The sequence below is a fragment of the Etheostoma spectabile genome, unplaced genomic scaffold (genome assembly GCF_008692095.1).
Source record: "Etheostoma spectabile isolate EspeVRDwgs_2016 unplaced genomic scaffold, UIUC_Espe_1.0 scaffold403, whole genome shotgun sequence".
Classification (NCBI taxonomy): Eukaryota; Metazoa; Chordata; class Actinopteri; order Perciformes; family Percidae; genus Etheostoma; species Etheostoma spectabile.
This window is the reverse complement of record NW_022605603.1, coordinates 607829-620809: the sequence shown is the minus strand read 5'-3', so window position 1 is coordinate 620809 and position 12981 is coordinate 607829. Positions and strand designations below refer to the sequence as shown.

General features: G+C 43.3%; 1 long non-coding RNA gene and 1 pseudogene across 1 annotated transcript; both read left to right on the top strand.

Annotated features, from left to right (window-relative positions):
• Positions 1-989: 989 nt before the first annotated feature.
• On the top strand, positions 990-1809 carry LOC116686613 (uncharacterized). Its single transcript, XR_004331311.1, has 2 exons — positions 990-1241; positions 1623-1809. It is a non-coding gene; the product is annotated as an uncharacterized LOC116686613 (long non-coding RNA).
• Positions 1810-2266: 457 nt separating this feature from the next.
• On the top strand, positions 2267-9811 carry LOC116686610 (cytoplasmic aconitate hydratase-like; annotated as a pseudogene).
• The last annotated feature ends 3170 nt before the right edge of the window (positions 9812-12981 follow it).

The following is a 12981-nucleotide window of genomic DNA, read 5'->3' as shown; positions in this document are numbered from 1 at the left end:
GGCTAATTCCCCGCTATTAGCTTCCGTTAGCCAACGCTAGTAAACAAAGCAAAGCCAAAGTAAATGGTTAAATTTGTTGTAAAGTCAGAAGTTAAACTGTACTTCTGCAGCCATTAAACCCACTAAAAACATGACAAGATAAGTTATGTTCCCATTTAAACAGACATTCTGATAGAAAATTAGCCCCAAAAACAGCTAGGCTATGCTAACGGTGGACATCTTGATTCCTTGTCATTTCTGCTGAGTCACATGTAGTGGCCATTGTTCAATTCTAATGGAAGTGAACTGCGTTTTCTGTCTTGAACAAAAATCCATGTGCCCACCCACCCCACCACCCCCCCACCCTGAGCTTCCCGTTAATGGAAGAGGAGAAAGGATTTAAATAGAAATTATCCAAATTGAATCATTCCTTTGTTCCTGCTCGTTTGCACACTGAAAATGAACGAATCATAACCATCAGCACGCGGATGGTTTGTGTGCGTTTTCACGGGATTTCTGTCACGTCCTCGGTGATTTTCTTTGTCTAACTCACAACTCATATTGGTCCCAAGTATGATGATGAGTATTAATTCTACTGATATTTGCACATTTACTTGCGTTTCCCTGTGTTCACTTGCAGAAGAGCACGTGATTAGAGCTGAGCTGTTAATTACGTACCGTATGACACTGGAACATAAAGACCATGTTTAATGCTTGTGATATTCATCTGTCCCTCCGGAAAAATGAGATTATGCGATTTCATAATCACAGGAACCACCAGGAATTTTGGGCCCTATGACAAAAAATCGAATTGGGTTAGTTTAATCATTTCATATTAGTTTTTACCAATCTTTTGGGGCCCCTGTCAATCATGGGCCCTTGAAATTGTTCCCTTCTCCCCCCCCCCCCCCCCGTACGGCGCCCCCTGCCCCTAAATCTGCATATTTATGCGGGGGCCGCATTTTTTCAAACACAGCCCAGTTTTGCCGCTTAATTGCCGATTTTTCGCGCATAATTATGCTTGCATAATTTCATAAAAAGTCACATGTATATCTTAGCAGAAAGTTGAAAAATGTTGCTTTTACGTCACACAAGAGCAGCCATTTTCCTCTGGTGCCATGGGAACGTTATGAAGGGACATAATTACGCAACAAGTCTCTTTTTCAGCAGACCGCAATTTTTGCAAATTCCCGCAATTTTTGCAAATTCCCGCAATTTTTGCAAATTCCCGCAATTTTTGCAGGTTCCCGCAATTTTTGCAAGTTCCCGCAATTTTTGACTGGTCCCGCAATTTTTGAATGGTCCCGCAATTTTTGACTGGTCCCGCAATTTTTGACTGGTCCCGCAATTTTTGTAGGTTCCCGCAATTTTGTCAAGTTCCCAAATTTTGCAAGTTGCACGCATTTTTGCAACTTCCACATTGCAACTCCCACAATTTTTGCAAGTCCAACAATTTTTGCAGGTTCACGCAATTTTTGACTGGTCCCGCAACTTTTTGTAGGTTCCCGCAATTTTGTCAAGTTCCCACAATTTTTGCAATTCCGAATTTTGCAACTTCCCGCAATTTTTGCAACTTCCCCAATTTTTGCAAGTCCGAATTTGCAAGTTCCCACAATTTTTGCAACTTCCCACAATTTTTGCAGGTTCCCGCAATTTTTGCAAGTTCCCACAATTTTTGCAGGTTCCCGCAATTTTTGCAAGTTCCCACAATTTTTGCAACTTCCCACAATTTTTGCAGGTTCCCACAATTTTTGCAAGTTCCCTCATATTCCATTGCACTTTTTAAGAAAACGTGCCGCATAATCAAGACTTTTTGGCCCGCAACAATCATAAAAAAACTCATTTTTCCGGAAGGACTGACTAATTTTATTATGGCGCACTTTAAAGCTGCTCATAAAGTCCCTTAACCCTTGTGTTGTCTTCCCATCAATCATCATCTTTTTGTGCTTTTTTTTTCAATGTTTCTGCTGTTTTTTTCTACACTTTTTTTTTGTTTTTTATCCATAGCCAACAAACCTAGCAATTCATTTCTCATTTTTTGTCACTTTTTTTTTTTTAAATGCCATACAATTCAATAAAATCAAAATTCAATTCACTGAAAGTAATCGTACATTTTTTTTTACCTGAATAACATTCATCCATGTTATTTTTAGGCAATATTGTTGAAAGAAAGCCAAGTTCCTGATATTAAAAATTAAAAAAAACCCGAGGACAACACAAGGGTTAAAGGGACAACCTTGCTGTACTGTATGATTTTCAGGATTATTCCGAGATTCGTCAGGTATCGATGCATCTGATGTCAACGCATGAGATGCACACCTACCTCAACAGGGCACGTGTGTCACTCTGTCACCCCCCCCCCGACTTATCTTACCCAGTCTAGTAATCAGGAGTGACTGAGACACTCATACATTATTTGCACGTGCATTAAATGATGAATTAGAGGCGTCTGTTAGTCCTCGCATTACGTTAACTGATGTATCAGATAGCACTAATGTATGGATGATATGAGTTGTATTGAATAAATGATGCAAAGAACTATTCTCATTGTGGAAAACGAAATTGTTTTGCTGACCTGAAGTCGCGTTTCTTAACCCTTGTGTCGACCACGAGACATCATTAGCACTTTTTCAATGTTGTGGGTGCTGTTTTCAATGTTGACATTTCCAGCGTTTATTCCGAAGGCCCATTTTCTTTGGACAAAAAAACGGAAACTGGGTCACATTTGACCCGAGGACAACATGAGGGTTAATCATCTGATGAAACCCTTGTTTTACCATGTATATATAAAGCTTAACATGCCATTAAATCTCAACGAGATGGAGTTTGCAGATTGAATATCTAGCATACTTGTCTTTTATTCAGTATTTCATCAATATAATCTGGCAGAGTCACCTTTTCAACGCCCATGAATCTGAATGATGATATGTCACGCTATTGGGTAATCTCTATCAGTTCCCTTTATTGAGCTCTTATCTTCACATATACTCATATTTCAGGGCATTTGATCACATGAATGACGAAGTACTTCATTCTGGTATGACAAGTGTAATACACTTGACCCTTGAGCACATCCATTTACATGCATTTTCACTTATTTACTATCTTCTATCCTGATTATTAGGCTTGATTGTTAGTGTTTCTAAGCCGTTCTAATAACACCTGATAATTATATGCTCCAGTGTATTTATACACAACTTGATTGCCATGAAAGTAAGCAACATCCATGATCCCCAGGCTCAGAGGACTCATCTCATAGACTTAATGTCGGTCACACGGAGATCCACTGGTAAGAGGTAATGAGGTGTAACCACGTATCAGCGGATTGAAATGGCTCACGTTACTGTGTCGCGTTAAGAGTTCACTTCATTTAATATTCTATGCTCGCGGGTTATGACTTCAAGCCACGTAAAGTCACCACTAGCGTCAGCTAGCCGCTAGCTGATAATAGCAATTACTAGACTGCGACACATTTTGGGCTTCATTGAACAAACTTAACCTGTAACAGTACACAATCATAAGTGTATTTTTTTCTACTTGGTTTTGCGTTACTGAGATGCATCGTACCTCCTTCCAAGCTCAATAACTGGCGCTTTTAAACAGTCAGATGGCTGTCTAGAATCGGCATCCACTTTGTCATTGTAAGTACAAAAATATATAGCACATTGCACTGGTTGCATATGTACAGTGTGTAGCAGCATCACTGGACGAAAGTGCTTGTAAAAACGGTACCTGAATCTGGAGGTGTGTGTTCGTGCCACCGCGAGGGTAATATTACTTTTTCATGGCAGACATTTTGACTCTTCATGATGGGAAAAGCACAACTGAAATTTATAACGATGACTCCGTTCCATCAAGTGTACCTTAAGCTATTTCAGTGAGCCCGCATACACAATACCAGGGCCTCTCCTCAGTGGAATGTGAATACACCAGTGCTTTTCCTACTATGGCACATCAATCTGTGTGTTGTGAAAAAGGTCTATAGGTTGAAGAGGTGATGGCCAGGATGGGTGGAGTCTTTGAAGATGAGTCTACTCTGAACTTCCAGTCTTCCCTTTACTACAGAAATGCTTCTAGACTTGCTTAGCTTGACGCTCTCATTCTTTGCATTTTGTGTGATGTCATCAGGTCAGCCTTGGTGTTGATTGAAACTTGTGATTTTAAATCTTTGGGTGTTAGCTTCACAGCCCAAATAAATGCTGTGCTCGATGCATTACCCAAAGGTTCTTTGAACTTTTTTATTCCGCCCTCTGTCCCTCTGTAGGCGTTGACTCTGAAGGCAAAGAACATTTTTCCTGAGGGACATCTGGCCCACACGGGAGGAGATCCAGGCTGTGAGGAGAACCTTTGTCATCACGTCCATGTTCAAGAAGTCTATGATAAGATCGAGGTAGGTAACCTTTAGTTGTGGGGAAATAAAAATGGGCAAGCGTTCCAACAGTGTGTTTGAATCTGTTGATCTGCTGGTGTTGTTTTGTTCAGAAAGTGACCGAACGCTGGAACTCTTCTGGTGGCTCCCTCGACAAGCTGTATACTGGGATCCCACGATCCACTATCAAGTCCCGCCGTCTTCTGACGGTTTGGTAAATAGAAATATGCACCAATCCCCCTAACACATGGAACAACTATAATTAGTTAAGTCCAAGGCTGCATTGGTCATAAATTACTATTGTTTTTCACTTAACTTGCTAGGACATAATGTGATTAGAGCAAGTCCACTTTTGATTTTGTGTTGTTAAATGTCAGACTAACCCAATTTGCAATGGCATGAAAACGCTATTCTGACACAATGGAAATAAATGTGAAATTTACATTTTTATTGTTTTGTTTTTTTTCTTTACGCAGACCATGGAGCTGAAGCCACCCAGTCCATCAACATGAGCATACGTGCTGCTGAACCTCGGGGACTCCGTCACCACGGACCACATTCTCCTGCCGGGAAACATTGCCAGGAACAGCTCTCGGCGCGCCGCTACCTGACCACAGGGGGTGGGCGTCCTCACGCTTTCAACATTCATCCGAGCTTAAAGGGAACTACCTTTTTTTTTTTTCAACCTGGACCCCATGTTCCCATGTCTTTGTGTCTAAGTGACTTGAGAACTACCATCTCTAACATGGTCCTAGTATAAGAGAGCTCGCTGCAATCGGCAGCGGGGAACAAGCCACAATGGTTTAGTTATCAGGGCAACTGTCAGCTTGGTTTACCTTCACAAAATGCTGTTTTGCCGCTGACAGCTCAGATTATTTATTATTATGGTCTGATAACATTTTGACATGATCCCTTCGAGAAACCTTTAAAACATCTCTAAGACCTTTCTGTTTTTAACAGAACGGCTCTGAAGTTGCTAGCGCTAAACCCACCAGACTCCATTCAAAAAACAACACTTTTATTCAATCAGTTTTATTATATGTCAAATTCATAACAACGTATCTCAATCACTTTACAGACGATTAGGTCTAGACCACGCCCTATATTTACAAAGCCCAACAGTTCTAGTAATTTTCCCCAAGAGCACGCATTAGCGTGACAGTGGCGGGGTTTTTAGGGAGAAACTGGGACAGACCCAGGCTCTTGGTAGGTGGTTTCTGACGGGCCGGTTGAGGGGGGGGGGGGGGGGGGGAGGGGGGGGGGGGTGGGGGGGGGGGGGGGGGGGGTGGGGGGGGGGAGTGAACAGTGGCAAACCGTCACTAGACTAGACTACTTTCTCTGATTAAATTCAGTTCAGTTTATATAACCCACTGAACGGAAATGGTCCTATCTATTTTAAATGTGTCCTTTTTTATGTCCTTCTTTATCCACAGTTAGGAGGCGCCGTGTCCGTACTTAACGCTCTTTGTCTTCCGACAGTTTGAGCCCCCGGACTACAAACTCGTACGGGCTCGCGGCGCGGCAACACGATGTCATGGCCAGAGGGACGTTCCGCCAATCCGCCTCTTAACAGTTCATCAACAAGCAGGCCCGGAACCCTCCACCTGCCACGGAGAAACGGTCAGCGGGCAGCACACCTCTTACCAAATCTCATTCAATGTTACCGCCCATTGACCGCAACTTTGGGTGTTTTCTGGCCGAATTTGGACAATTTGAACAGTGTTTTGTCCTACATTTTTCTCCGTTTTTGTAGATTTTTTTTTCCAATTTTTTTGTCACTTTTATTACGTTTGTTGTAGTTGTTTTTAACAGATTTTCTCACATTGCTTTTTTTTTTTATACTTCTTTTAACAAGTTTTTTCCCTTTGGCGATTTTTCTGATTTAGTTGGTCACTTTTTCAGCGTGTTGGACTGATCTTTCTGCGTTTTTAAGCTTTTTTTTACTACATTCTTGGGTCATAGTTCTGATTAAATAAAGGTGGAAAGGCCCCAAAGTGTTCTTATGTAACGGGTCATTTGACCCCCGGAGGACAAACCGGAGGGTCAAAGACCTCAGGGTTGTCCTCGCGTGCGTATCTGGACGAGCTCTTTTTTTCAGGACTAACTCTGCATACTGTGCCTTTGTCCAGCGGATGGTTTGATGCTGAGGAGAGATATCGGCAGTCCGGCGTCCCCTGTGGTCTCGCGGGCAAGAGTACGGCTCGGGCCAGCTCCAGGGACTGGGCGGCCAAGGGCCCTCTGCTGTTGAGGGTCAACATTTCTCTCTGGTCCAGCTACAGTTAGCACTGAGGTTAATGAAATGGACACACAGGGCATTTGAGACCTTAATTACAGCGCCACCGTGGGCGATTGGGTTCATATTTCTATAGCAACCACATGCACACCGTTTCACTTATTCCCCCAAAGTTTCATATGTCAGCTCCTATAATTGGAGCTAGACATAGCTCAATTGAAGCCGACGCAGCAGAAAACAAACAATAATAATAACTTAAACGACATGACGTTCTGCGCTTTGGTTTGACCCCTAAGAATAAGAAATAATAAATAATAATAATAATAATCCTCAACAGACTGTATAGATCGTGATCTGAACGGATTTACTCACCCTGACTTCTAAACTTCACTATTGCACCATTTGTCAACAGCTCAGACGACCTGACATCTAAAATCCTCCGTTACAGATTTAATGAAAAGTCTACGCAACGTCATCATTTGAGTGACGATTCTGAACCAATCGGCTCAGAGGGCCTGCGTTTCCCCGCATGCCCTGGGTCTTCCAGTTGGTAAAAAAAAAAAAACAAAAAAAAAAAAGCAACGCGCGGCGTGCTCAAACCTGCAGCCGCCTGATCTCGTGAGGTCATCGTCGCCCAGTGCATACATCGAGAGTGGGACACAAATTTTTACCCAGCATACAGCAGCCGGTGATCGATCTGCATAGACGTGGCTCATCTCCAACTAGCGATGCTTAAAAAAAAAAAAAAAAAAAATTCTTAGTATCGAGTGACTCAGTAGTCACCACAAAATATTCAAATGTCTCTTTATGCAATTTGTATCAAGAACTTTAAAAAAACAACAACAAGGACTCGTCACACTGGTGAATCGAAATACGCACTCATATTTTGCAAGGAATAATCAACTCATTGGCATGAAGTCTCTTCTCGGCATGTAGGAACTCATTACGGTCGGAGAGTGGGTGAACTGTAGACTCAGAAACACAAAAAGTAAGTAAGTGAGACTTTTTGCTAAAAGGTTTTTGGAATTAATTTCCAGTCCTACATTTAATTCACAATAGTCTAGACCAGGGTCTTCAACGTTTTCCAGCCAAGGACCCCCAAACGATGGCGAGATGAGAGCGGGGACCCCCAATTATATATATATTATTGTAAACGGGTCCTATAGTGCCATGTGTAATGTACCTTGTTATTGTGCATTCAATGCTACATACTCAAATAATACACAGGTCATATTATCATGTTTTTATTTTAAACATGTGCGAGCCGTGAGTAGGGTGGGCATATATAAAAAAGTCTAATCACACCAAAACTTTCGCGACCCCCATGCAGTACCCCCTGTTGAAGACCCCTGGTCTAGACAATTAGTTAGTAGCCACCCGCAGAGCCCCCGTGAACCGGAATGCTGAGTACACCAACGTGTATCTCAGAAAATGTGTAGTACGGTCCCCAGGTACGGAAAATGACGAATGCTAATTTTCATATGTCGAGCAGTAGCAGAATAGCAGAATCGGCCAGATCGACAACAGTTTTTGCACTCGTGCATCACTTTTCTACAATACTGGAGTGGTTTTAGAGGTTTTAGGGGATGCTGAATTCAATTGGCACTTTCAACTTCAAATGGTATTCTAACAAATGTGGATACATTTAGACACATTTTATAAATGTCCGCGTGATGATGGGCTGCAGGAGACGTTGCACACCTAGAATCTGGAAGGGGATTGCTCTTTCAGTTCCTCAGTCCGTAGAGGGGTTGGAAACCGGAGGGTCGCTGGTTCAAGTCCCTTCGGACCAAAGTACTGATGTGGACTGGTAGCTGTAGAGATGCAGTTCACACCTCCGCTCTGCCAATGTGCTCTGAGCAAGGCCACGACCTCCTCCCCCCCCCCCCCCCACACACACACTCACCCTGACATCCCCCATAGTGCATGTGAGGACCTGAGCTGTGTGTGTGTGTGGGTGTGTGTGCGGTGGCGTTGGTGTGTGTTGTGTCAGGCCTGTGTGTATTGTGTAATAACAAAAGAGGGTACATTGTAATTTCCCGTTTTTTGATACCCCCGATCAATAAAGGAGTATAATTATAAATTAATAGACCTGTAGCAACACTGCGTCCAATGCTAACAGCAAGCGACTCATAATGTCAAATTAGTAAACTTAATTCATTTTGTGTTGCTCAATCGATCCATTTCTGCCCCTTACATTCCGGTTTAACTTTTGTCAGGAACTAGTGTTGAATACTGCAGGAGTATGACAAATGTAGGCTTTATAATACATAACTATAGGCCTTATTGTCCTAATGATTTTCCATTATGTGTTCATAACTTTCGCAGTTATATACATGACAGTCCTGCCATTCTCTGTGATTTTAAACCAAAGGTCTTTAAAGTCTATTTTTAGGTCTGCGACCTTGGGATACATGAGTTGTCAGCATTTTTTTTTTAAATAACATCTTTACTAAACTTTTCTATCAAAGGCACATCAGTGTAAAAGAAGACAGACATTAAGTAAGAATAGAGCCCTCTTTTAGCCCCCGAACTCCTAACAAAAAAAGCAACAACAACCAAAAAACGCTAGACAGCAGGAAAAAAATCCCAAAAATAAAATAAAGTAGAAGGTTGCACACTTGAGGTACACTTAACAGAGTCAGGTGAGGTACTGTAGCCATTGCGTGTCAATCTGGAAATAGACTTCGAGATCTCGGACCACGCTAGACCACAGAGGCCTTTTTGGTCACGCGACGAGCCGAAGAACCCGCGGAGAAGGTGTTTTTAATTGGTGACCAATGAGCCGCTTCGTTTTCAGGTATTAAGGCGGTTGTGGCGGAGAGCTACGAGCGGATCCACCGCAGCAACCTCGTCGGGATGGGCGTGATCCCCCTGGAGTACCTGGAGCGAGAAACCCGCGACGGCCTGGGCTGACCGGGCCGGGAGCGCTACACCGTCGTCGTCCCGAGCAGCTCACGCCCGGATGATCGTCGACGTCAAGGTTGGGTCGGACGGAGCAGGGACCCGATTTGTGCGTCCAGGTCCGTCGTCATGCTGATGCTGATGTTGTCTGTCTCTGCCGCCGCAGCCTCGACACCGGGGAAGACTTCCAGGTGCGGATGAGGTTCGACACGGACGTGGAGCTGACCTACTTCCCCACGGGGCATCCTCACTACATGATCCGCAAGATGTCCGAAAAACAACGGGCCAGCGCGCGGAGAGCCGGAGCAACGCGTGTCATTCCCTAATTCCCACTGCAATCTAACAGGAAGTCAGGGTAGGGAGTTCGTAGCAGTTACAGAAGAATAACGTCCCAATCAGTGTCCAGTACGGCATTTGTAAAGAGCTCATTACAGCCAGAAACCCTGCTATTTTGGAGAGATGGATTATATAGATATATATATAAGTTGCGATGTCATTACAAGTGTGGTCTTACATTTGTCTTTTAGGTCTTTAGCAGTTATGTTTACATCCACTCTCTAGAGCTGTTATGATTCAAACTGCAGTGCTCAGTCAGTAGTAGCTAGTAGGTATCCTGTCAACCTCAAGTAATTCATTCCACCCCCCCCCCCCCCATAACTGTGGAATGTTCACTTGTAAATATTGCGTGGGTTGCTCTATCTACGTAATGCACGGGGATCCAGGAGCATGGGTTAAAGGGAGGTCTTGTTGTTAGATGAGTTTTTCCCCACTAGATTTAGTATTTTTTTCATTCTCATTCTCAACGGTCTCCACCAGCATCAGAGACCACGAACCCCAACTCGCAGAGCCGTCGTAGGCCCTTAAAGCAGAAGAAAGCCAGTCTACTTACTGTCAATCTGCACGGCCGGTTACCGGTTACCTGTGTACCAAAATTTGGAAAAGTCTCGCCTGTAAAACCACACACAAAAAAAAGGTTCAGTCCTACCGTTCCTAATATTAGCTGCACAGGAGTGCAGTTCAGAACTCCCTCTCTTGCCAGTGAGCGGTGCTTTTAAAGCTAAAATACGTTGTGTTCATGGAAAAAAAGTAACCCATTTATAGCCGCATTGCAATGTGAAAACTGCGGTCTTGGACCTTCAGTAGCGGCATAGAGCGGGGTCTGTGTAGTTCCTGTGCATGAGGAGACACGTAGACACGTCCTCCGTTAATGTTTGACACTGTTCCACCAATCAGCAGGGGGCAGTGATGGCATACACCAGCAAAGGCAGGAAGACGAAAAGCCGGGACCATGGATCAAAAGTCCACAGCCATGCCTGTGTCCCTGGTTAGAAATGAATAAAAGACCCAGTTGTAATGACGCTGAAATCGTTCAAAACAAGGACCATGTTGACATTCAAATTGTATTTCACTTTAAAACCAACGCGGATGAGAAGTCTGATGTGCTCGAGATTCAGCTCTCCGTACTGGGGGGGGGGGGGGGGTCTTGTAACATGATGTAAGCTCCTATGGGCACGTGGGGGGTTGTTAACTCAGGGATTATGTGGGTTATAATATCGGTGGTGCGGACTTTTAAAAAAACAAAGGAACACTTTGAGTGTGTACTATTAAAGCACGCTGGTGAATATCTTTCACACAGTAATGGTTATGTTGCACATCGCTCAGCTGTTTCCATCCCACACCCCGCCACGGGCTAACGGTAAACACGCCCGGTCGTCTTCAGCCATTCCAATTCACGTCGTCATGTGTTATTGACTGCCTTAATAACTGCATTATGATCGCCTTGATTCCCATGTTGTTCCCTGCCCTTTTACCTAAACACTTATCATTTTGATCATCAAGTGCCACGCTTGTCTGAATGCATTAAACTGATTACCTGGCAAACCGAATAAATGTGATTATTTATGTTTTTTGTGGTACTTTTCCGTCATTCATTTCAGCATCCTTAAGTTTTAATGTGTATTTTAATTGGATTTATCTATCATAACTGTACTGTGCCAGCACAATCTCATCTGCAAGACTGCGCTGGCATGCTTTTTTTTTTTTATTTATTTATGTTTTAACACTGGAGAATATGAGCCAACCTTAACTAGTCCACAAAGCTTTGAAATTCCGAAATATGACTCGGCGTTGCGTACTCTGCTTATCCGGAGTACTCGCGGACTATTTTTTTGCTTGTTTTTGAGAAGAAAGTGAGTTCTAGGCACTCTCTACCTACAGAAAAATGGAAAAACCCTGGGAAATTGGGGCGGCTAACTCTGTGTTGTCTTCCGTCGACCTGCAACTTTTTTTTTTTTTTGGGGGGGGGTGGGGGGGGTGGGGGGGGGGGGTTGAAATTTCAACATTTTGGGGTTCTTCTCTACTTTCTTGACGTTTTTGGTCAATTTATTCCTATATTTTGTCGCTTTTTCCATGTTTCCGATGGGTTTTTTGGGGTCATTTTCATTTCGTTGGTCACTTTTTCATCACATTTAAACACAAAAAAAAAAAAAAGTGTTTTTCGTTGATATTTTTTCTCGTTTTTGTAGCTTTCTTTCAGGATTTGTCACTTTTTCAGCTCACTTTTCGTCATACCTGATTATAGAAAGTGTTTTGTGACGGTCAATTGACCCAAGAACAAACAGAAAGGGGGTTAATCCCGTGCTACTCTAGATTGAAGTACTCTTTCTTTTATACTGGAGTATAACAGATTTTGCAGATGACTATTCTATGTCCATTCCGAAGTCATCCAGCAGCCTCTCTCTGTGGGATCTTTGCTCGCGTTCAGGTTTCACCTAAAACACAGGGATGAATGAGCGGTGTGGGGGAGGAGTGAATTTGACATAAAGAAAAAAAAAAAAAAAAAGCCACTGGACGTGTTGCCCACAGGCATGACCCACACACAACACACACACACGCACACACACACACCACACAACACACACACACACACACACACACCACACACAAACACACACACAGCACACCAAAGCCAAGCAGAGCCGTGCTGGACTTGCAAATGTGCATTTGAATTATTCAAAACCTTTGAAAACCCACAGACTTCAGTTCCCTTTATCCATTGCTGCTGCTTATCACACATTAGAAAACCCAACCGTAGCCTTTAAGGGCACCCGATATAGCTCGACAGGGTCAACGTGACACCCACATAGAGCAATACCCGTATGTATTCTTAGACAGGATCAGGCACTCCTGGATAGGAGGGGGTTGATTTTCATTTCTTTAAACAATCCCAATCCTAATGCTGCGTTCCAGGCAACCCGTAACTCGTGTTTTCACAACCCTCACCCGTAAAAGTGTCCTGCAACGGCAGTAAAACCCGTGACTCACTACCCGGAACTCGGACCAGTGTCGTCTCGCGTTACGGTTTGGACGACCACCATAAATAACAATGGCGACCGACGTGTTGATACGCTTGAGGAATAGAAATAAATCATTATATAGGCAACGTTAAGTAATTCCACATTGTAATTAAAAAAAATACACTTTGATGTGTGACTGT